Source organism: Planococcus citri, chromosome 2 (assembly GCF_950023065.1).
Source record: "Planococcus citri chromosome 2, ihPlaCitr1.1, whole genome shotgun sequence".
Taxonomy (NCBI): Eukaryota; Metazoa; Arthropoda; class Insecta; order Hemiptera; family Pseudococcidae; genus Planococcus; species Planococcus citri.
Genome location: NC_088678.1, coordinates 1,348,540 through 1,371,360, shown reverse-complemented (window position 1 = coordinate 1,371,360; position 22,821 = coordinate 1,348,540). Strand labels below are relative to the sequence as shown.

Below are 22,821 nucleotides of genomic sequence, written 5' to 3'. Positions count from 1 at the left end.
GCGTTGTTGAGAATGTATCCGTAACCTCGTTATAATTATACATGTACCAAGATATACTGCCAATTACGTAGTTATTAATGTAAATAATATTACACCCATAGATATGCCATGCTGCGGCCTTTCGCTCTTGAAACACCAACTCGTATCGTTTGACATTTTTGGAACTTGTTGAATCACGATAAGTGCAATTGTCCTTTAAAAATTTGCTCCTTAAAAAAATACAAAATATTGATTCGAATGCTGTTATCATAATCTTATATGTAATATATATATATTGTTTAAGTTAGTAGGTAGATAGGTATGAGCGAAAGTAACAAAGTAGAGCGCGTACTTCTTTCTTTAACATCGGAATAAAATTATTACAAAATATCGGACGAATTGAAAAATATTTGTTGTATTAGGTCAAATACGATAAATACCTCTTATTACATCATTGGAAAGATTTACTATAAATCAATAATAACTCGTGCAATGGCAGTATAGGTAATAGGTATAGCGGTAGCAGCGGTACTACTTTAAATCGCCCAAAGGATTAATCAAGTTTACACGGTGCGCCACACAACCCACCTCCATCACCCAATACCCAATACCCATCGGTTGTAGATTCTTTGAAGAATTACTCAAAAAATACGCGTTACTAAATAATTCGTGGAAACAACTAGCGGACTTCTTATTGGTCAGATTTTGTAATTCCCAAACTCGAGCGTGCTCCGAGCATGCAAATATTCTTCGTATAGTGTGTCCTACGTCGTTGGAAATTTTCTGCGAATTGTTCTAGTAATTATTAGGATATGTAGTTTACAGACAATCATCCCATCAGAAAAAGGGGTATTCGCGTTTATGTTTGAAAAAAAACGCTTTACTTAGAGGTACCATGTGTACTTCAACTTATAACATACGAGTAGGTAACGTGTTTTTCACTTACAACAGCGTAAAAATACCGATTTCCGGACTGGTTTTTATGCATGTACTCGTACCTACCTACACGACATATAGGTTAAGGATAAGAAAGGTGGTATTTTTTTTTCGTACGCAGATTAAGGCGATATTTCCATAGAATATTGAACGGAACGTGCATGAAAGAGAAGTGAACCGGTTAACATAGTAATAGGTAGCTCTTAATGCACTAGGTATGAACGAACATATCTATCTACTATAACTACGCTTATATTATATATATATATTATATAGTGTAATATTTTTTTTCTTACCAATAACCTATACCAAGGCGAATACCCTTGCGGTTGAAGCATTGAACAAGAAAATCGTCCAACGAATATGTGATAGTTGTAACGCCAGCACGTAGACTCGAACAGTTACCGTAGACTGGACCATCTTCAATGTTTGGTAAATGGTAAAATATCGTATGAAATCGCGAAGGTCCATGGAGTTCATTCACACTGTTAGTTATTCGACTCAACCATGAAATTCATGCGACGATATGTGGAAAAAGATTTTCAAAATGAACTCTTATGCAATGCAACAAAAATGAGATAGATACTACGGATGCTAAATGATTTTTCAAACATCGGATATCTTTAATTGCTCACTGTCTCTAATAAGCCCAAATCACCTCGACTTTTGAATATGAATTAAAAAAATTTTAGACCTATCTTCGAAAATTCCAAATTGGAGGGACTTTGGATTCGAATTTCAATGTCTATGAAGAAAGTTCCTCCCCCTCTCCTCGAGTTGATAAAAATAAAATTAGGGCTAATTCATCCAAAACAAACTTCATTTTTGCATCAGAATTTCGAGTATTCTAAATGACGCCTTTTTGTTTGAATGGGTTCTCAAAATTTGACCCCCCCCCCAAAAAAAAAAAGAGAAAAAATTAGTGTAATCGTTAGACTTGGAGGGATTACCTAGAGGTCAATATGTGTCGAATGATCTCCTTAATAAGTAATTTGGTCAATAAATATCCCTTTAGCGGGGAGATTTATAGAGTACCTAGCTAGCTCTGATAGGCATTAGTCTCGAATAATCTAACCAATGGGTCATTCCATGTCAACTCAACCAAAAAAAAGGCGATTTTGAAAGTCATATGTCTTTCGATTTCGCTCAAATTTGTGTTTACAATATATACCCATCCAGTAAGTAAGAACCCCGCAATTAGTTTGGTCCCAGCCCCCTCAGGGGCGGTTGGGGGGGCTTCCATTATTTTCACATTGTCTCGAGGTACTCAACTTCAGCAGCCCATTCCTCTGAAACTATGATACTTTGAACAAAACTGATTTTACAGTTCGAAAGGGCATTGCATTTACAACTTTTAAAGCATTTTTAAATTTCCAAAAGTTGAAAGTTGAACTTTCAAATTGAAAGTTCAAATTTCAAAATGGCGCTGTAAGTGAGAGCTACCATTTAAAATTTTGAAAAAATTTCCATAGATGTACCTTTTGATGTTTTTTCGAAATATTCAAGTTTCGAGATGGGATCTCTTAATGGAGGGGGAGCACCCCACCCCCCAATTTCGGGCGAAACTTTGGAAAGAAAATCTGGGGCATGTGATATAGGTATCGAATTGTATGTTTTTGGTGACGCTGAACACGAATATGACGTCAGATTTTTGATAGGACCCATCCATGGCCCCCAGCACCTCTCCAAAGGGGGTAAAAGTCCAAAAAAGTGTTTTGTTCGTACGACACATGGAATGGTATGTTTTATTAGAATAACCACTAAAAAATCACAAATATTGCTGAGGGCAGAGGAAATTTTTTTCTTCTCAGAAAGAGTTAGGTACTAAAAAGTTCTGTCCAAAAAATAAAAATTTACAAAAAATTTTACAAAAACTTTTCTTTATAACTTTGGCAAGTGACGATTTGAGTGACGAAGTGACGATGCTGTTTTTCTGAATGTAAAAAAATGAAAGTAAGTACTTTTTTTTTTCAAATTTTTAAATCGTAGCCCTGAAAATCAGCGAGCTTTTGAAAATTTAATTTTCAAAAAAGCTCATTTTCCAGAAATTGTTATCATTCTACTTACTCGAATTTCTGAAAGAAGCGACAGACTCCATAAATAGTACACATAGCTTTGCTGCAAGCTCGGAAAGAATTTTCCGAATGCGGAATCGAATAAAATCTCGCGAGTCTCGAAGGTGTGATTTATTGAATTGAATTTGCAAGTAAAGTGTATCTACTTACTCTAGGTTGATGTCATCCAATAGAGTAAAAAGGTAAAATGTAAGTGCGTACCTACCATATCTTTTGCAAAGACGATTGATAAATTATCGTTATCGAGCGCTTTGATAAGTGTGCGCGTGGTATGGAGCTTAATCAGTATCTCTACCGCAATCGTCGATTCCATAATTGAGTTGGCTTTCAACGTTCAACATCTGAGAATGAGATGGTGATGGCGATGAAATGGTGTGCGACGTAGGTAGTAGATAGCTTGATACATGTGTACGTACATGGCAGCGTAAGAAGAGTGTAAGTGTATTATATGTACAGCTATAATGTGCATACAATTTACCGATGATATATTATTAAAACGAATGAATATTACGACAAAACATAAGAAAAAGTACTACAGGTACCTACATAGTACATACCACATAGGTATAAGTAAAGGCATGCGTTATATCCATGGTACTGTATATTAGCATTCTTCCTTATAAAGTTATCGGCGAATAATCATCGCGATTGTAGATAAATTGTTATTGTTAGATAAATCGCACTGCGAGCTGGTTGATTTACCTAACGTATGTGTACTCGTACGTCCGTTAATTAATGATGCTAATGTCGCCAACAATAGCTGACACGAGTAGCTGATAGGAAAATTGAAGCCGAAGCCGAAGCCGAAGCCGACCATCGTTCGGTTATAATTCATTGGGAAAAATTCTGAGAATCGGACAGAGACAAGGTACCCCGGTACCCGGTATCCGGTACCAATGACTGTACGATGAAGCCGCACCAACCATCGTGCAATGTACCGCAAGCGCACCAAAGAGGTTCGTTGTACTCGCGACCACCACAACCAAGTCCAAATCCGCAGATATTCCTCTCGTATGTACTTTTGCGAACTAGCAACCAGCAATCGACGACGATGACAATGTGTAGGCGTCCGGCACTACCTTGCAGTTATCCAGCCAACGGTCGAGCACCTTTATTATTATGAGAAGTCGAGTCGTTGGTCGGCGTCATCGTCCAACATATACGAGTATATATGCTGCATGCATAGATTGCAACAGCAGCGTACCTACCTATAAGAATGCGCGAACCCTTTTGCCTTTGGCCACACGTACTCGATACCTATTTGTACCTCTACTTATACCTTTGTCCAGTACATCTGGAGATAAGGACCCCCTTTCCCCATCCCCTTTCCTATAGTGTCGCTCATATTTTTTAAAAAAACTCAATTAATTTTTCAAGGATCGTCTCGAACGAATCATCGATGTGGTTTGGACTTGGTCTTTTGATGTCGAGCACGCGTATTAGTCAATGCCAATGATGGTTATTTTTTCCGCTTCTTCGCCAATGCATTCATTGTTGACGATCGGTTTTCAACGCCGGTTCCATTGTGTATAGAAAACTTGCATGAAAACATATTGTCGAGAAGAGTTCCGATGAAATATATTGCTATAAAAGAAGACTGATGATTTCTGTTGGTTGGTAGTTCATTTTTACTGTCTATCGATATTACGAGTACAGCGAGGAGGTATGAGTCATAAGAATGCGATGTAGAGTGTAGACCATAGCATCGAGTGGAAATCTCCAACTAACGTCACTGTGGTCAATCCATACATGAGGATACAGTCAGATGTCTTCCTCGTCGAATGGAATGAGTTGTGCTCAAGGGGGTGACTGACCATCACCAGAGTTGGGAATAATTCGGATCACGATTCGATTTGAATCACGATTCACGATTCTGACCAAAAATGTGGTGATTTCATTCGTGATTCGAATACTTTTCTTGCTATTGGGTTTCTTCAAATATCAACTTTGAATAATGCTAACATATTGAACGAATATTTCAGCTGACTGAGTTGATTTTTCGATTTTAAACATTTTTTGGAAATTCAAATTTGACTAATGCGGACAACTCGTGCTTTTCTTTCAAAATTCGTATTTCACTGTTTCGAGGTATTCTGGAGCCTACAACGTGATTATCGATCCCTCCAAAATGGGTACTATTAGTCCGGCATATGACAATAGGAGTAATTGCACCCCCCCCCCCGATCCGCCGGGACAACTTTTCTCTTAAAAGGAACATCCTAAGGAACATTTTAAAGCAAGCATGCCCAAAAAAAAGTTGGCCTTACTTACAAAAGGCGGCCATTTTGATTGACAGGTCAGCCGAAATCGCAGATTTTGCGTTTCAACATAGGACTTGCTCGAAATTTTTCAAACCTTACAAAGGTAGATCGAAATATCATGCAAAAATTCATAACCTGTCAAAATTTCAAGTGCTAAAGTGCGTTTTTCGATTTTTGGTGAATTTTTGAAAATCCAATTTAGGCCAAAAGTGAGGGGGAAAAAATCAAAATTTTACCAAATTGACCAAGAAAGTTGAAATTTGGGATATATGTAGTAGATTTTTGAAACTTGAAATTTCCCCAAAATTTCATCAAACTGAGATGGAGAGTCGAAATTCATTCTGCAAACTAATTTCAATACGCTACGAAGTTGACTGCTGGTGGATTTCAAGTTGTTTTGGAGCCTCCAGCGACTTTTTGAAAGGTTTTATAGCATTTTTTTGGAAAATTGAAATTTCCTGAAAGCATACTTAGCTGGAAGCTTCAAAACCATCTGAAACCACCATGTAGTCTGCGAAGTCAGCTTGCCAACTCCATTTGATAAATTAATGTTGCGGGAATTTCAAGTTTCAAAAATCTACTGGAGGCTCCAGTAATTTTCAAAAAAGTCGCTGGAGGCTCTAAAATGACTTGAACCCACCTGAAGTCGTCTTCAGAGGGTGTTAAAATTGGAGTGTAGAGTAAATTTCAGCTTTCCATCTCCATTTTGATGAAATTTTGTGAAAATTTAAAGTTTCAAAAATCTGCTGGAGGCTTCTGGAATTTTCAAAAAGTCGCTGGAGGCTCCAAAACGACTTGGAATTTACCTGCAGTACTTCGTAGCGTATTGAAATTAGTTTTTAGAATAAATTTCAGCTTTACAACTCCAATTTGATGGAATTTTGTGGGAATTTCGAGTTTCAAAAATATGCTGGAGGCTCCAGAACTGCTCGAAACGGGTTGAAACCGTTTCCAATCAATTCGGCACGTCGAAAATAGAGTATATCCCAAATTTCAGCTTTCTTGGTCAATTTGGTAAAATTTTGATTTTTTCCCTCACTTTTGGCCTAAATTGGATTTTCAAAAATTCACCAAAAATCGAAAAACGCACTTTAGCACTTGAAATTTTGACAGGTGATAAATTTTTGCATGATATTTCGATCTACCTTTGTAAGGTTTGAAAAATTTCGTGCAAGTCCTATGTTGAAATGCAAAATCTGCGATTTCGGCTGACCTGTCAATCAAAATGGCCGCCATTTTGTAAGTAAGGTCAACTTTTTTTTGGGCAAGTTTGCTTTAAAATGTTTCTTAGGATGTTCCCTTTAAGAAAATAATTGTCCTGGAGGATCGGCGGGGGGGGGGGGAGTGCAATTTCTCCTATTGTCATATGGCGGACTATGTGGGTTCAGATGGTTGGTTTTAGTCTACGAACTGCGATCCCTGCGAATTCCGAAAATTTTATTATCAGGATCTGCCAGTTCATTAACGTATACTTAAATCTGTTCAGACTCCCCCGGAACAGATTTCGGCCACTTTCGAGACAAGCTGAAGCCAACAGCAGAAATTATTGTTTCTCCAGCACACATGGAATTATTGCTTTCAACTTCGGCAGCTGAAAATTTGCATCTGAGGTGTTGGTGACATGAACTTTCTGCGAGTCAAATTTCAACTAAATCGAAGGTGACAAATTGACGAGTTTCCATTGTAAGTTTTGCATCTCAAAATTCCCAATAAAATACCTACCTCGAGTTTTCAATTTTCAAAAATTTGTGAGAAATCGAATCTCGACATCTGAAATATTTAATCGAGAAAATTCAAAAGCATTGTTAGTAGGTAATATCGGATTTCTAAAAGTTTTCTGAGCCTGTAGGTTCAATAATACTCGAACTTTCACAATCTTGATTTTTTGTTTCCCCAATCTTCATCCACTGCGATTGGGAATCAAGCCTACAAAGTTGGCTGTCACCTTCTTCCTCAAGTCCAAAAGCAAGCTAGTAGACCACTCACCAATGTACGTAGCTACGTACTACGTATCTGCGTACATAGTATTATTATAAAATTAGCTGCTCGCTAATTATTAGGATACGTTGTAACCTGTTATATTACAATATTGGACATTGTCTCATTATAGCCAAGTCAACCTGTCACCTTTCCAAGTATTACAACAATAGAAAGTGTTAACCTAACGTATAGGATTATCGCATATATATATAGCCTAATAACGTAATAAGCGTCGCGTCGTTAACTCGTTATTAATTTTTAATCGAACCAAGCATACCGAATTTTGATGCAATTGTAATGACGGCGTCCAATATACAAATACTCGTACACAGGTCGAACTAGGTAGACATGCACATATAAGCAAAGGTGGCTTATGGATATGTAACTCACAATACTTCACTTTTACTCGCCACAATAAACCATCGAAAGTCTCCCCCATTGACGCTGCGCCGTTTTCATTCTTTACTTTTTTTTTTTTTTTTTAATCATCTACCTATAAGTATCTTATCGTTTTATAAACACTAAACAGCAAGACGTATCCGACACGGTTTATAATAAAATTGCATTAAAAGTTAAGTAATACAATATAGAATGACAGCATTTTAGGTAGGAAGTACTGTCGTATGTGTAGGTATATTGTGTACATTACATTACTACATACGAGTGCTATATATACTCGTAAGTACGTACATAGAGGTACATAAAAGTGTCTGTGTACTCTGCACACTGCACAGCGACCAACGCAACGTAACAAAGTGACTGGTGATGGCTGATTAGGCAGTCGTTGGCGGGCCGCATCGATCCAAATATAGAAATCCGTACGTATTTCCTGCCAGATCAATCAATAGGTACCTTTTTCCTATAGGCAGATCAATTGCATCGTGTTGCACTGCGCCGCCGCGCCGTAGGTAACCAAGGTATCGATTAACGGTAGTGATTTCGCTGATAACTGATCAGCACATCGAGAAAGACATTCGTCCACATAACGATGGGGTTCTTCAAGTTTCAAATGTCCATTTGCAGCCGATTGTAAAATTTAAAACAACATCAAATCATGTGTAATATGTTAGGTATAGTATAGGTACATAAATGGTGCACGTATGACTGTAGAATTTTCAGTTTGTTTTGAGCAGTCTCTTCAATTAGGCACCTTTTACCTTACTTCGTTACCTATATGGCTGGTCAAATTACAGCAATTTTAATCGCTAATAAATTGAAAATTGAAAGACGTAAGAATTCACCCAGAAATTAATCAGCTTCTAATTACGGATCAAGAGTTCAACAGCTCGACAAACCGTTTTTGTCTGCACTACTTCACCGCAATCAATACAATATAAACCTACGGAAGACGAAAAAGTGTTCAGCGAATATTCATGGTACATAACCACAAGAAACCGATTCAGACGCTATTTTTACAATCAGTTACGAATTATACGGAGACTCGCGGCGCGGCGCGGCGTTTGTAAATAATTAATGATAGAAATAATTTCCGAATGAACCATTAAACCAGTTTCAAAGTTAACGGCCTTGCCGAGTATTAAAAGCGTTTTGTCATATACCTAAACGAATTACCAGTAGGCTGCATATGTGACTTGGAAAAATAAACTCGCTCTGAAACGTGTGTACGATTCACGATTGTTAAACGAAATACGAATAAAAAAAAATTATTCAACATTCCAACAAATTTCGCTTTCGTCGAAAGCGTTAACCGGTTTTGATGGGTGTTCATTCGACAGAGAAAGAAACGATCCGGTGTCGTGGTTGCGCTGCAGATGATTAGAAATTCGGGTTCGATAAAATTCGCTTATTAAAATTTACAAATTCACGAGATAATATCAGAGATACCTACATAATTTGTATGAAATGTTCGTAGGTACCTACCAATGCATAGGAGCGTAGGTGTCTTTATGACTTTCTTTGTTAGAATCTGGGAAAATTTTCCGAATGATTTTGAAAGTTATTACTTACTTACTCGTATTTTAGATAAATTGATTGAAAAAACTAAAGGCGAACTAAAGGCAATGAAGGATGAAGTTTTGTTTTGAAAGTGCATAGAAGGAAAGAGCATGTCTTAAAACGTCCGTAACCAGATTTCAGGAGCCATAAGTTCACTTTTGAATTTCGGTGAATTTTTGAAAAACATTCAAAAAAAGCTGTTTCAGGGGAGATTTTTAAACGTTTTCATGAAACATGAATTTTTTGACCAAAGTGAACCAATATGATTTTTTTCTCAATTCAACTCTTACATTTCAGCAACTATAGCGGTTTTGGGCCATTCTAGCTAGAGCCTCCTGCCACTTTTCAATTTTCTCCATGAATATCAAAATTGCTCTAAAATGGTTAAAAATTAACTTTAATAAAAACCTATATTCAATCGAGTTATAATGTGTCATTTCGAATTTTATTTTACCTATTTTGAAAAATTAACTTTAGCATCTGTAAGTTTAAAAATGAATTTCTGATCTATTTGGACAGTTTTTGTGGTACATATATACCTACTTTTAAAAAATCTGAAATTTCCAAAATTTAGCTGGAGGCTGCGCATTAAACCTGATTGACAACACCAGCAATCGACTCGACATCTTGAAATTAGGATACGCATCAGATAATTTAGGATTGTCAACTTTGTTGGGTAAAATATTGACAAAACTTGCAAATTTCAAACACCTATGCCAGAGGCTCCAAAACTCTTTCAAATTGATTTGGGTAATATAAATTGGTTTCGTAAAATCGTAATTTTTTCTCATTTTTGGTCTAAATTTGAGTATAAGTATCAAAAATTCCCCAAAAAGGAGGAGTTGCGATAAGGCCATTTTTTGGCACCAGCTAGTTATCGACTCAACCACTCTTAAAATGTTGTAATAAATGTACAAAACACGGATCCGTGGTTAGGTAACCCAAAATGACCATTTTTTTGGGCTCCAGGGGATCCCAAAGTTGCGAATATAAAAATGATTTTAGGAACCACTGAGTATTATTTTCAAAAGGTTTTTCAGCATAAAATATCTGTTTGAACCAAATAAACGTTATTTCAATTTTTTGAAAATTTTGGAACCATCATTTTGGACCTACCCCTTCGAACCCCGCTAAAAAGCTTTTCACAGTTTATTAGTATTTGAAAGACCTCCATCCTATAAAATTTTGAGCTCAATAAAAATTTTCGCTGGTACTCAAAAATCCATATTTCCAATTTTTCGTAATTTCGATATTTTGGGAACCCCTGGAAAAATAGAAACCTGCGATTTGCGCCAAACGTAACGTTTTGATCTGTATATTCGAGTATTCAGATGAAAAAGTTGGATTAAGCTCCCTGTATATTCGTAATTTTGAACCCTTTTTTTAGAGCCCCCTATTTTAGGCACCCCTAAAAATGGCATTTGTGCATATTTTTTCAAATAAATTGAAGAATTTACATTTGAAACGCACTAGCAAAAGCTCGATAATTTTTGATATGATTTTTCCAGTAATTTTCAAAATTGAGCTATTTCGGATCAAATTCTGTGATTTAACTATATTCAAAAATACGTTAAAATAACGTTTTCATGATTTCATTTCAATTTTCAACGAAGTAAAAATGCCAGAATTTGACCTAAAATAGCTCAGTTTCGAAGGTTACAGGAAAAATTAAATGAAAAATTATCGAGCACTTGCTTGTGTGTTTCAAACGTAAATTATTCAATTTATTTGAAAAAATATGCACAAACGTCTTTTTTAGGGGTGCCTAAAGTGTGGGGCTCTAATAAAAAGTTCCAAAATTATGAATATGCAGGGCGCTTAATTCAACCTTTTCATCCAGATTATTGAATATATACATCAAAACGTTACGTTTGGGGCAAATTGTAGGTTACTAGTTTACCTGGGGTTCCCAAAATATCGAAATTACGAAAAATTGGTTTGGATTTTTGAGTACCAGCGAAAATTTTTATTTAGCTCAAAATTTTGTAGAATGGAGGTCTTTCAAATGCTAATAAAGTGTGAAAAGCTTTTTAGAGAGGTTCGAAGGGGTAGGTCCAAAATGGTGGTTCCAAAATTTTCAAAAAATTGAAACCCCCCAATTTTTGCCCCCCCCCCCGAGGGTCGAAACTAAGAAAATCACCTCGCATAACGTTTATTTGGTTCAAACAAATATTTTATGCTAAAAAACTTATTGAAAATAATACTCAGTGGTTCCTAAACTTATGTTTTTATTCGCAACTTTGGGAACCCCTGGAGCCCAAAAAATGGTCATTTTGAGTTATCCAACCACGGATTCGTATTTGGGATATTTATTACAACATTTTAAAAGTGGTTGAGTCGATAACTAGCTGGTGCCAAAAATTGGACTTATCGCAACTCCTCCTTTAAAAATGTTCTCGAGCACCTGAAATGTTGGCTGGTGATGTATTTTTACATGCTCTTTCGATTTAGTTTTGTCTGGCTCAAAAACTTCTCTGGCATTGAGCTGCCTCCCTTATTAGACTTCTTTTTGTACATTTTATAACAAATTTTGCATCAACAAGGGAAAGGAGACCGCAAAAAGAGGCGACTCGCCCCTTTGCCCTTCCCTTGGTTAGACCGACGCCTTCAAGTTTTAAGTTTTTCCGATCAATCAGAAAAGATTCCTAGACGGAGCCTTTCTAAAAACGATTCTCAGACCTTTGAAGGAGTGATTCGAGCGTCTGTCTTTGAACATCTCATCTTATCTTTTCGGCAATCCATAAAACGGACCACTCCTCTTCCTGATTTTTTTCACCTCTTTTCACTCGGACGTAGAACAATTCGAATATTAATAAAACATGTTGCAACCCTGAATCGTAGCTGTTGCAAAATACCTGTCCACTCTTATATTACCTACTGTGCAAACCGTAGGATGATTTTCATTTAGGCACGAAGCAGACTGCAGACTGTCTACAAGTCCATTATAAAAGTAGACGAAGAGATTTACGAAGATATACGATATATACGAGAGGTATATAGTGTGTGTTTTATATTCGTTTTTTTTTTTTTTTTTTTTTTTTGTTCGTCGATATGTACGAGGAGTATCTGTATCTGAACGTAGAGATGGGTATCAATTTGTAACCTGCGGCGGTTTTCACTTTTCTCATGTGTCTTTGCTATAGCAGCTATACCTAGTCGAATTCATGAATGAAGAATACGATGTAGCTTCTAGCTCGCTATTGTCCGCGATGTGCACACATACAAACGCACCCGTAAAAGTATTTTACTCAGTTCCGTTGGAACAGAATAAGAAAAATCGAGGAACGTGTTTAAATTTTTTTAGCACGTTTTGTATGAGATGAGCTGCTCATTAAGATGGTCTATTCATTAGAAATACCTAAACCTATACTATACCTACAAAGTACCAAGTACCTACATATACTCGCCGTAACGAATGATTCTCAAATACGTTCTCGGCTTTAAAGAAAGCGCGCCAACTCCAGCTATGCGCTTTGAATAGCGAATAGACGATATTTTTCCAAGTACTCGCCAACAAGTGGAGTTTAAATTAATCATGAAATCGAGCTGATGAAGTTGAACTGTTGTTCGTCATTCTATAATACCGAATACGAGTACCTATATGAAATAACCAAAGATCTGTTGATTCACCAGAAAACTTGCAATGATCAATCTTACGACTTGATACCGTAGTAAAGGTCGAATTCGAAGGTGTGGTCGTGTCTTACCCGTCATATTTTCTCATCGCCACGAAATTCCACGTTGATTAATTCTATGTAGACGAGTTGCAAACAGTATCCCACGCGTAGGGATCGCGCAGGTACCTTGATGGAGAACGATTCAATTTCCAATAGAGCAGAAAATGCTGAGTTGCAATAGAGTTCAACGATTTTTCAAAGAGCAAAATACGAATTCAGCTTCGAATAATGTTCGAACAACCATTTGTTGAAATTTTGGCTGAGAAGATTTACGTTTTAAAGGGTTCTTCATTCAGTCCCTTCAATCGAACTAGGTATGCAAATATATTAGCTTCCAAGTCGAAGTGCAACTCGCAACGGTATCAGAAAACTCTTCCCCTCCACACCGTTTCCCGACCAAAAAACCAGCAACCGATCGCGAGAGCACTATTCCAAAGCTTACGAGTCCAAATAGAAAAATACTGCTTCAAATAGGTAATGAAATTAGAGCTCCCTTATAAATTACCATAAAAAAGCTTCAATTTTGAATTTGCTAAAATTCGTAAAAAATCAATTTGGGCAGCTAAAATTTTGGTTATTGGACGAGTTTTTAGACCATTCCCTTCTGTTAAAACCGGAGGTGAACATCTCGAGAGGTTCTCTCGTTAGCATTTTATTAAATAAAAATCCAAATGAAACCATTGAAACCACAGGCATCGAAGAACGATTAAAATATACACCCAGTTCCGCAGAATGTGGTGGCTTTTGTTCCGCTCAATGGGCAATTCTTATAGACGAGTTTCACTTTGAGAACGTGTTTACATTTGATGCTAAAAAGTGAACCTTTAAGAGTGTCAAGTTTATGGGCGAAATAGTATACCTGAAATGGAATTACGCTACGGTTACAGATAATGCACATTGAGCATATCACACATTGCAGCTTCTTTGTTGGAAGTTTTTTTTTTTTTAATTTCATTTGTTTGTATTGAAGTCAAATATAGGTACGAGTACAGTACAAGCTCAGCTTATCATATTCTGAATATAAGTAAGTGTAGGTCATATGGTGTCGACGTATAGGTATCGCACTCATAAAAATGGTCTGGTTGAAGAATTTCTATATCGAAATTTCTCACCAAAGACCATTTACGACTATCGTGTGATTCGTGGGTAAGTAACAGAACAGAACGGCGCGGCGGCACGTAATACGTAATCGTTGTCATTTCAATTCCGAAATGACTTGCACTAATATGCATGGATGACTTTCGACCTTGACTCGAGCTGACGATAAAGCGATCTTCGAATGTGACATAATAAGGTTGAAAATTGTGCCAACCCGAGAATTTCCAGATCGTTCACGATGCATTATGTTCTGCATTTAATCAAAAAATATTACGGGTACTGAGAAGTTCAACATTTAATAAGGAGCTTTATTTTATGACTGCTTCGGAAAATTAAATCGATGCTTTAATTGAAAACAAAACTCCCAACTCCGTTCAATATGTATCAATATCGATACCTCTACCTATCTTCATTTAGACGTAGATATCGCCAATGCCAGCAGCTGATTTCGTTGAAATATGATTCACGCCAATAATTTCGCTGTAGCGATCGCTTCTTCATACCTTGTGATTTAGATGGAATAATTTTTTTCACGCAAATTACTCAGAATGCATTGTAGGTTGTACCCAGGTACGACTGACTGCGAATAATTACGAGTAAATATTCATTTTAACTTCGTTTTCCCGCGGCGACTATTTTTCATATTTTTACAACGCACGGGTTCTAAGGGAATCCCATAAAAAATACCTTGATATCACGAATCGAGAATCATCTAAAAAAAAAGTAGGTAGGTAATAGGTATCGCCCATGGTAAGACGATACTAGGAAACTCGCGTCCGGGAAATTTCGAAATTTTTTAACCTCGTGTAATCCAGCATAATAATCGAGTGACCGAAATTAATACCTAAATAGGTACTTTATGAAATTATGATGGCCAAAAGAATCGAGTGAGAGGGTTTCGTCAATTGACAAAGTAATTGCTTAAGGTGTCTGGATGTCTAGTGTCTGGGTTATTCGATGGTTTTGAAAATCGAATTTTGTTTAAGGAACGTGTTCCAAAACATCAGGTATTTCATGTATATACTTCCGAAATGGATTTGTAAACTTTGGATAAATTTTTAAAAACTAAAAAAATTGAATGTTTTTGAAATTTTATTGAATTCTGTTCTGATGAAAGTGGGATAAAATTTATTTTCCAACATCAGCATGGTTAATCTGGCACCTCTCTTGAGATTTCGATTTAAGTGCAACCACGTGACTATGAATTTTCAAGAATCAAAGCTGAATTACGATTGAACGAACTTTTATTGCTTCGATCAATAGTATGTAAAATTTCAATTTTTATCATTACACCCCCCCCCCCAATCATTGGAGTGACTTTTAATAGTACCTAGTTTGTGGAAGCTTTTTTTTGCGAATTTTGTTGTACCCCCTTCCGAAGTAGGTGACTGATTATTTTTTTTAATCTCTGAAAATTTTATTGTTCCAGCTTGAAATTAAGGAGTGAGCTTACATTGGAAAAATCATCAAATTAAAAAAAAGAAAAAAATTTGATTTATCCAAAAATTTCCCAATTTTTTCTCAAAGTTATTTTCAATAATGCTCTTTTCAAGGAAAAATATGCTGTTCATTTTTTGTGGAGCCTCCCCCCCCCCATCAAAAAAAAGTTTGGATTGAACGTCATAACTGATCAAAAAATTTTTGCTGAGAAATTTATGAGTTTTTTTGGTTTTTTAGAAAATTCTCCCCAAAGTTTTGAAAAGTGAGAATTTTTTTCCTTTAAAAAGCTAAAATGTTTGTGACAACTTTTTTAAGGTCATTGGATTTTTCGAACTGTGGCAAACTTCTCCTTCTCCCCTCCCAGTTCATCGATTAGAAACGGTTTGAATAGTTTTTCGCAGTACTGGGGAGCTTCCAGCATAGGTCTATTTTCATAATATGCTGACAATGAGTCCATTGAATGCGTTTATAAGTTCTTCTGGAGCCTCCAGCTGGATTTTGGAAATTCCAAATTTTGGGGGGAAAAGTTTTAAAATCTTCCAATTTTACTTTAGCACTTATAAAAATGGGATTTGTGCTTGTTAGTTACGTATTTGAAAAATTACCCCCTCCCCTCCATCATTCCAAAATAAGTTGGCTGAAATTTTGTAAGAATGTTAAGTTTCAAAAACCTTCCAGAGGCATTCACAACTTTTCAGCAATAGTTTGTAATCGTTTACATTCGATTCCGGGTGTTGGAAATTGGGTACATTCCAAATTTCAGCGTTCTGAGTTAATTTGGTGAAATCTTGATTTTTTTCCATTTTCAGTCCAAATTTGATTTTCAAAAATTCACCAAAAATTGAAAAAACGTTTGAGCATTTAAAATTCTGTCTGCTGGTTATGTAGGTACGTATAATTTTCCATGCTCTTTTGATTTCGTTTTGATGAGTTAAAAATTTTTCTGCAGGTTGGAATACCTCCTTAGTCAGGTTTTCACTGATTTCCATGAATTTTTGAGCCCTCTGGGAATTTGGTTCTTCAAAAAAAAATTACGTTTTCCGTAAAACATGGCGAGAAAATTGTCAACTACCTACATCTGTATGATTTTGGGGCTCGTGGGGAAATTCTTCTTATCCCTCTTGAACCATTCATTCGTGGGGAAGATTCAGAAAAATATATTTAGGTACTCTTCGAAAGACTGTACACCCTGCCATTTCACGTGAAAGTGACAATATTACCAGTGTCCTTTTCTGGCGACTCGTAAATCAAATTTAAACTTCAATCAAATTTCGACGACAGCATTAATACATACAACTGTCGGCAGTTGTGTAAATTCAAACATTCGACATACCTCGAGATTAATTTTCGAATGATTTGAGAATATAAATCTTTAATCCTGATACTCGCTTATTCGCTCGACTTGGCTACGTTTTACGATTGTTTTTCAGAAGGAAATTTAATGTTTTCGATATGATTTAATTACACGTAAGTACAATTACGAAGTGATGCTGGTAATGTCGCGGCTAAATAATTAATGTACCTACCTGCGCAAACATATTGCGGTCTGCTTAGTATAATTTTTACGAGTATGACTTAATAGGCATGGCGTATTGTGTGAAATTTCGTTTTGGTAATTATTGAATGACGTGACCGACAACCAGTTCACTTATCTTTCACCCGAGAATGCACACCATGGGCACGAAAAATAGCCCCCTGTTCTCGTGTGATCGAGATCGGAGCGTTTTATCGTAAATTCTGCACCGCAATCGCGATAATTATCAAAAAATCTTGACCGATACCTACTTTAATAGTGCTGTAGCAGATATAATCGTAGGGTTTGGAAAAAGGGCTGGTTTTTCGCACATTCTTAAACATCCATCCGGCCACGAAACCAGGAGGTAATTAAGGAAGTTTGAAGATTCGATAAATTACTTCATACGAGATTATGTGGATGTGATGGAATAATGAAGACAGAGAAAGAAAGATCTGAAATCATATGTGGTGCAGTTGAACGTGTTGTTCGAGTAGTATAAGGGCGTTAATGTACGGCGTCTTTTATAAAAGATGCGTGGTTCTTTTGAACAGGAATTCGTAAATTGTGCTGGGATGAGTTTTCCCATGAAAACTAGTTTTTTGCTTTTTCACATAAATATTTATACAAATAGGCAAGAGATGGATGAGGATCCTGTACCTGAGGTATGTAGAAGTACTCGCGAGTATTATATGCATAATACGAGTATGTAGATAATGTAATTCGCTTCCGATGCTAAATAAGTATCAACGTGTGTGCTTAAAAAACAAAGAAATCGACCAGGTAATTAAACAAATTCACGTCGAGTTGGTATACTACATAATTCGGAAAGTTTACAAGGTGCTTGCAATGGTTAATTAGATACCTACCAACAGTACCTATTCTGGCAATGTAGGTACAAAAGAATGCTTTGTACAGGCAGAAGGTTTGTATACGTACTTTTACAACTACACACCAATTACCTGCAGTAGGTGCAAAACAAAGCAGTGTATTCGGATCGGATTGGATTGGAATGGAATTGCAGCGAGTGTGGCGATGAAAAATTTCGGCATGTTAACTCGATTTTATTGATCGATGATTTCATTGCTGCTGCAGCCATCGAAGCATATTCAGTCACGGATGGTTTCATCCGGCATGGGCAACGTGTACCGTACTCGTAAGCCAATATTTACCTACTCGTATTTTGTCAGTGTCAGCGCTCGGTGCTCCATGCTCGGTGCTCGGTGTTTGGTGCAGAATTGGCATTCGATTTGTTTACAAAATCCACACTAAAATACTATAAGCTCTAGCACGTACTACACCGCAACGGTTTCATTTCATTTCACCTCCTTTATTTTCGCGCCAGCTTGAGCGATTCTCGCGTTGCTATGGCGCTGTGTCTGGTGTCCAGCGCTCAGTGCCCATCGCTAGTCGTCTTTTGTCTTGGTTTAAATTGAAATTTTTATCGATCGGCGATTTTTTTGTGACTCGTACCTATGAAAAAACAACCGAGTGACCAGTGTGAGGTAGTGACCACCCTCTAAGCGTAGTCGAGAGCCGCCGTCTACCAATCTACCATACAATATCCGGTGCTCGTTTGTTTCTTACGAATAAAGGTAGAAAAGGGGGAAAACACCTTGTAAACCTGTTCGTTTCCATCAGCAGCACTTCAGCCTAGGTAAATTGTAGAGGAAGTTGCAAACATAAAAACAACTCATTGTATTCCGTTGGCGAGGTACTTCGGTACTCACTTACACACTCTTAGGATATAAATTTGAACGTAGAGTTAGAGTATTCGAATGCGAATAATCGTACGTTAATTAAAGTAACTTATTTAATTATCGAACCAACAACAACTCTCTAAAGCGAATGTATTATTTTCTATTTCAGAATCGTTATTGCAACCAATTTGGAAGCCGGTTACTCGCGTAGAAAGCGAACACATTGCCAATTTGCTCCCGTTTAGGTAAGTTTTCGAAATTTTTAATTTCCATCGCTCATCTACTTGCATTTGGTGAATTCGCCAACGCATCGCAACCAACACCATTAGATATAATCATCATCGCCATGATCGCTATAAATCGTCATCGTAAATACTCGTACCTACGCTGCGCTACCAGTACCACCAGCGTATAGGGGATAATTACTCGAATAAGTCGAGTGCCACAATTAAAGGATAATTACCTATAGCTATATTTTGGACGATGATGAGTCTCCTTCATCAAAATGTAAATCACTTGCAGGAAATTACGCTAGAGTATAACTAAATTCGGTTTTAAAAATACTTGCCGTGGTACCATCTCTATGCTAAAAAGCTACATTATAGATGTAGCTTCGTAGTAGGTACTTACAAACTATACGCAGGTAGCAGGTAGTCATCTGTATACGTTTCAACCTTGACAATGTCTTTCTAATAGGCACCCTATGCCAGTGCAGGCTACTATAAGTGTCGTGTTGTGTTGAAAAACAACTCGTCATTATCATTAAAAATGTAGATACCAAAAAAATACATAGAGCTGACTAACTTAATACATTTGCAACATAGCTGTACCTTTTTTTTTTTTTTTTTTTTTTTTTCAAAAAAATGTTATATTATTCAATATTGGCTGAACAATCACTTTACCGTGGGGGGTTTATAGCAACTAGACAGCTTAACATATTGAAAATACAAAATGTGATGAAAAATACATATAAATGCAAGAAGAACACCGATTGGAAAACCTTATAAATTCGACAATGTAGAAACATATTTACGTGAACATTGAAAACGTTGAGAAAAATTAAATAAAAATAAAATGAACAGGTAACAATTTATACAACAATTATAGCTTGGGTAGAATAAGAGAATAAGAACAATATGAACATATCAAGATAGGATGATAAATTCGATTTCTCAGTAATATTTTAGTAGCAGATTAATGGCATAGTTGAATGTTATAATCGATTTATTTGAGATGTTGGGCCTGTTTGTCGAGAGTTTTCAGCTTTCCACATTTTCTTTACAGTTTGGCGAAGGTATTTTAGATGGTTTACATCCAAAACATTAATCGGAAGGTATGGGCGATCTGCAGCGTGAAGGGGGCAGGTTTGAAAAACGTGTTCAGGTTTTTCCAGTTCACCACATTCGCAATGTGGATGAGTTGATCGGCCAAACTTATGGAGGAGATAACGAAACGTTCCGTGGCCACTAAGGGCCTGTCCCAGGTAGAAGTCGATTTCCGATAGGGGAACGGTTTTGGTTACGTTTGAAATTAGATGATGAGTCCACTGACTGCATTCAGCCTTATTCCAGATATTTTGCCAGGAGTTCTTCGTACAAGTATTAAGAGTAGAACGTAATGTAGAGCCTTTACCTCCAGGCCACTCCACTTCAGGGAAATGGCAGAAATTATGCACAGGCAAGCCATTTTTGAGTAGCCAAAATACACTGCGCTCAGCTATGTGTAAATGCAGAGGTGGTATACCGGCTATGACTCCAGCGGCTTCGACACTGCTGGTTCGATAGAGTCTTGCGATGTTAATGGCCATTTTTCTGCGTATTCTTTGCAAAGTCAGTTGGTTATCGTGTAAATAAAGACGGTGATAGAACAGGGATGAACAGTATTTGAGTGTGGCAATAACTGTACCAAACCACATAATACGCCTAGCTTTGTTTGAATAGCCGATAATGTTTTTACAAATGTTCAGTAAAAGAGGCACGTATTTCATAGATTTGGCAGTTATGTAATCTATATGTGGCTGCCAGCATCTAGTGGGATCCAACATGACCCCTAGGTACTTGATGGACGATGATGGTTGAATCTTTTGGTTTCCAATGAATAATGGTTTAATAGGAGAGTTGACTTGAATCTTCTTCTTAGCGTAATCTATAACAATATATTCAGTCTTGGTGGTGTTCAAGGTAAGTCCACCTACTATAACTGACCATTAGCAGGTATTAAATTCTTTGGCGAGTTGAGAGAAAGGGGAATAAAATGACACATGGGAGCAATGCATCTAATAAGCATGATTGGTCACTTGAGCTGAGCTACTTATGTATTGCACATAGAGATAGCCCTAATACTAATAGTAACTGTTATAATGTCTGTGTTTTGATTTTCATTCTCTACGACTATAAGCTACGGTAAATTATTCGGTGTAAAATTTTAATACGCATATTAAATCGGAAAAATAGCGTTCACTTTTTTCGTAGGCAGGTATACTGCTCATCTTCAGAATTTCAAGGATTTTATTTCCGAGTCACCCGTCGCGTTTACGTAATATCTACCACGATAAATTCGTAATATCTATCTGAATCTTTGTCAGCTGGCTGCGCAGCCAGACAGCTGAATGGCTAGCGACTGATGTTGAAGTAATTAGTAGGTATCTATTTAAGGGGAGAGGGGAGGATTTTTGCACGATTCTGGAATTTAGCATTATCTTATATATTACGAGATGATACAGGTTCATTTCGCCTCTAAATATCGGGTACTTTTGCCTAATTACGAGTGCGCAACTAAAAAATTAAAGATAGACTTTGTAAAAAATTGTTGGAACATTTTAATTTCTGGTCAGAATCCTTCTGAAAAACTCGTTAACTATACGTACTTATTTAAAAAAACAACAACAACAACAACAACAACAACAACAAACAAACAAACAATATTGGTTTTATAGCACGTACTCCTCCCCCCCCCACGGTCAAACAAATTGAATAACAATAAAATTGAAGTCAATAAAATTTGTTAAAAATATATAGTGTTACTTATTCTGGTCAAAATATTGCTATAGAACCCCCTTTATAGTCCGGCATATGACAATAGGAAGGAGTAATTGCACCCCCCCTCCCCGGCCGATCCTTCGGGACGACTTTTTTCCTAAAGGGGACATCCTAAGGAACATTTTAAAGCAAACTTGCCCCAAAAACAGTTGGCCTTACTTACAAAATGGTGGCCATTTTGATTGACAGGTCGGCCGAAATCGCAGATTTTGCGTTTCAACATAGGACTTGCACAAAATTTTTCAAAATTTACAAAGGTAGATCGAAAGATCATGCTAAAATTTATCACCTGTCAAAATTTCAAGTGCTAAAGTGCGTTTTTCGATTTTTGGTGAATTTTTGAAAATTCAATTTAGGCCAAAAATAAAGGAAGAAATCAAAATTTTACCAAATTGACCAAGAAAGCTGAAATTTGGGATATACCCTTTTTTCGACATGTCAAATCGATTGGAAACGGTTTCAACCCGTTTTGAGCTGTTCTGGAGCCTCCAGCAGATTTTTGAAACTCGAAATTCCTATAGAAAATTCCATCAAATTGTAGTTGTAAAGCTGAAATTTATTCTAAAAACTAATTTCAATACGCTACGAAGTACTGCAGGTGAACTTCAAGTCGTTTTGGAGCCTCCAGCGACTTTTTGAAAATTCCTGAAGCCTCCAGCAGATTTTTGAAAGTTTAAATTTTCACAAAATTTCATCAAATGGAGATGGAAAGCTGAAATTTACTCTACACTCCAATTTGAACACCCTCTGAAGACGACTTCAGGTAGGTTCAAGTCATTTTAGGGCCTCCAGCGACTTTTTTGAAAATTACCGGAGCCTCCAGCAGATTTTTGAAACTTTAAATTTTCATAAAATTTCATCAAATGGAGATGGAAAGCTGAAATTTACTCTACACTCCAATTTTAACATCCTCTGAAGATGACTTCGGGTGGGTTCACGTCATTTTAGAGCCTCCAGCGACTTTTTTGAAAATTACTAGAGCCTCCAGTAGATTTTTGAAACTTGAAATTTCCTCAACATTAATTTATCAAATGGAATTGGCAAGCTGAAATTTACTTCGCAGACTACATGGTGGTTACAAATGGTTTTGAAGCTTCCAGCTACTTTTAGGAAACTTCAATTTTCCAAAAAAAGAAAAAACGCCATACAACCTTTTAAAAAGTCGCTG

The 22,821-nt window shown here is 36.8% G+C and overlaps 1 protein-coding gene across 5 annotated transcripts in view; it reads left to right on the top strand.

Moving 5' to 3' along the window:
* LOC135833913 (cytadherence high molecular weight protein 1-like) overlaps positions 1-22,821 on the top strand; it is a 78,223-nt gene that overhangs the window by 19,552 nt on the left and 35,850 nt on the right. For 3 of the 5 annotated variants that reach the window (XM_065347739.1, XM_065347738.1, XM_065347742.1), the window contains one exon: positions 18,785-18,860. The gene's annotated coding sequence lies outside the window, so the exon portion shown is untranslated. Of the gene's footprint in view, positions 1-18,095; positions 18,706-18,784; positions 18,861-22,821 lie in introns of those variants that run through there. The other 2 variants (XM_065347740.1, XM_065347741.1) reach the window with 2 other exon arrangements.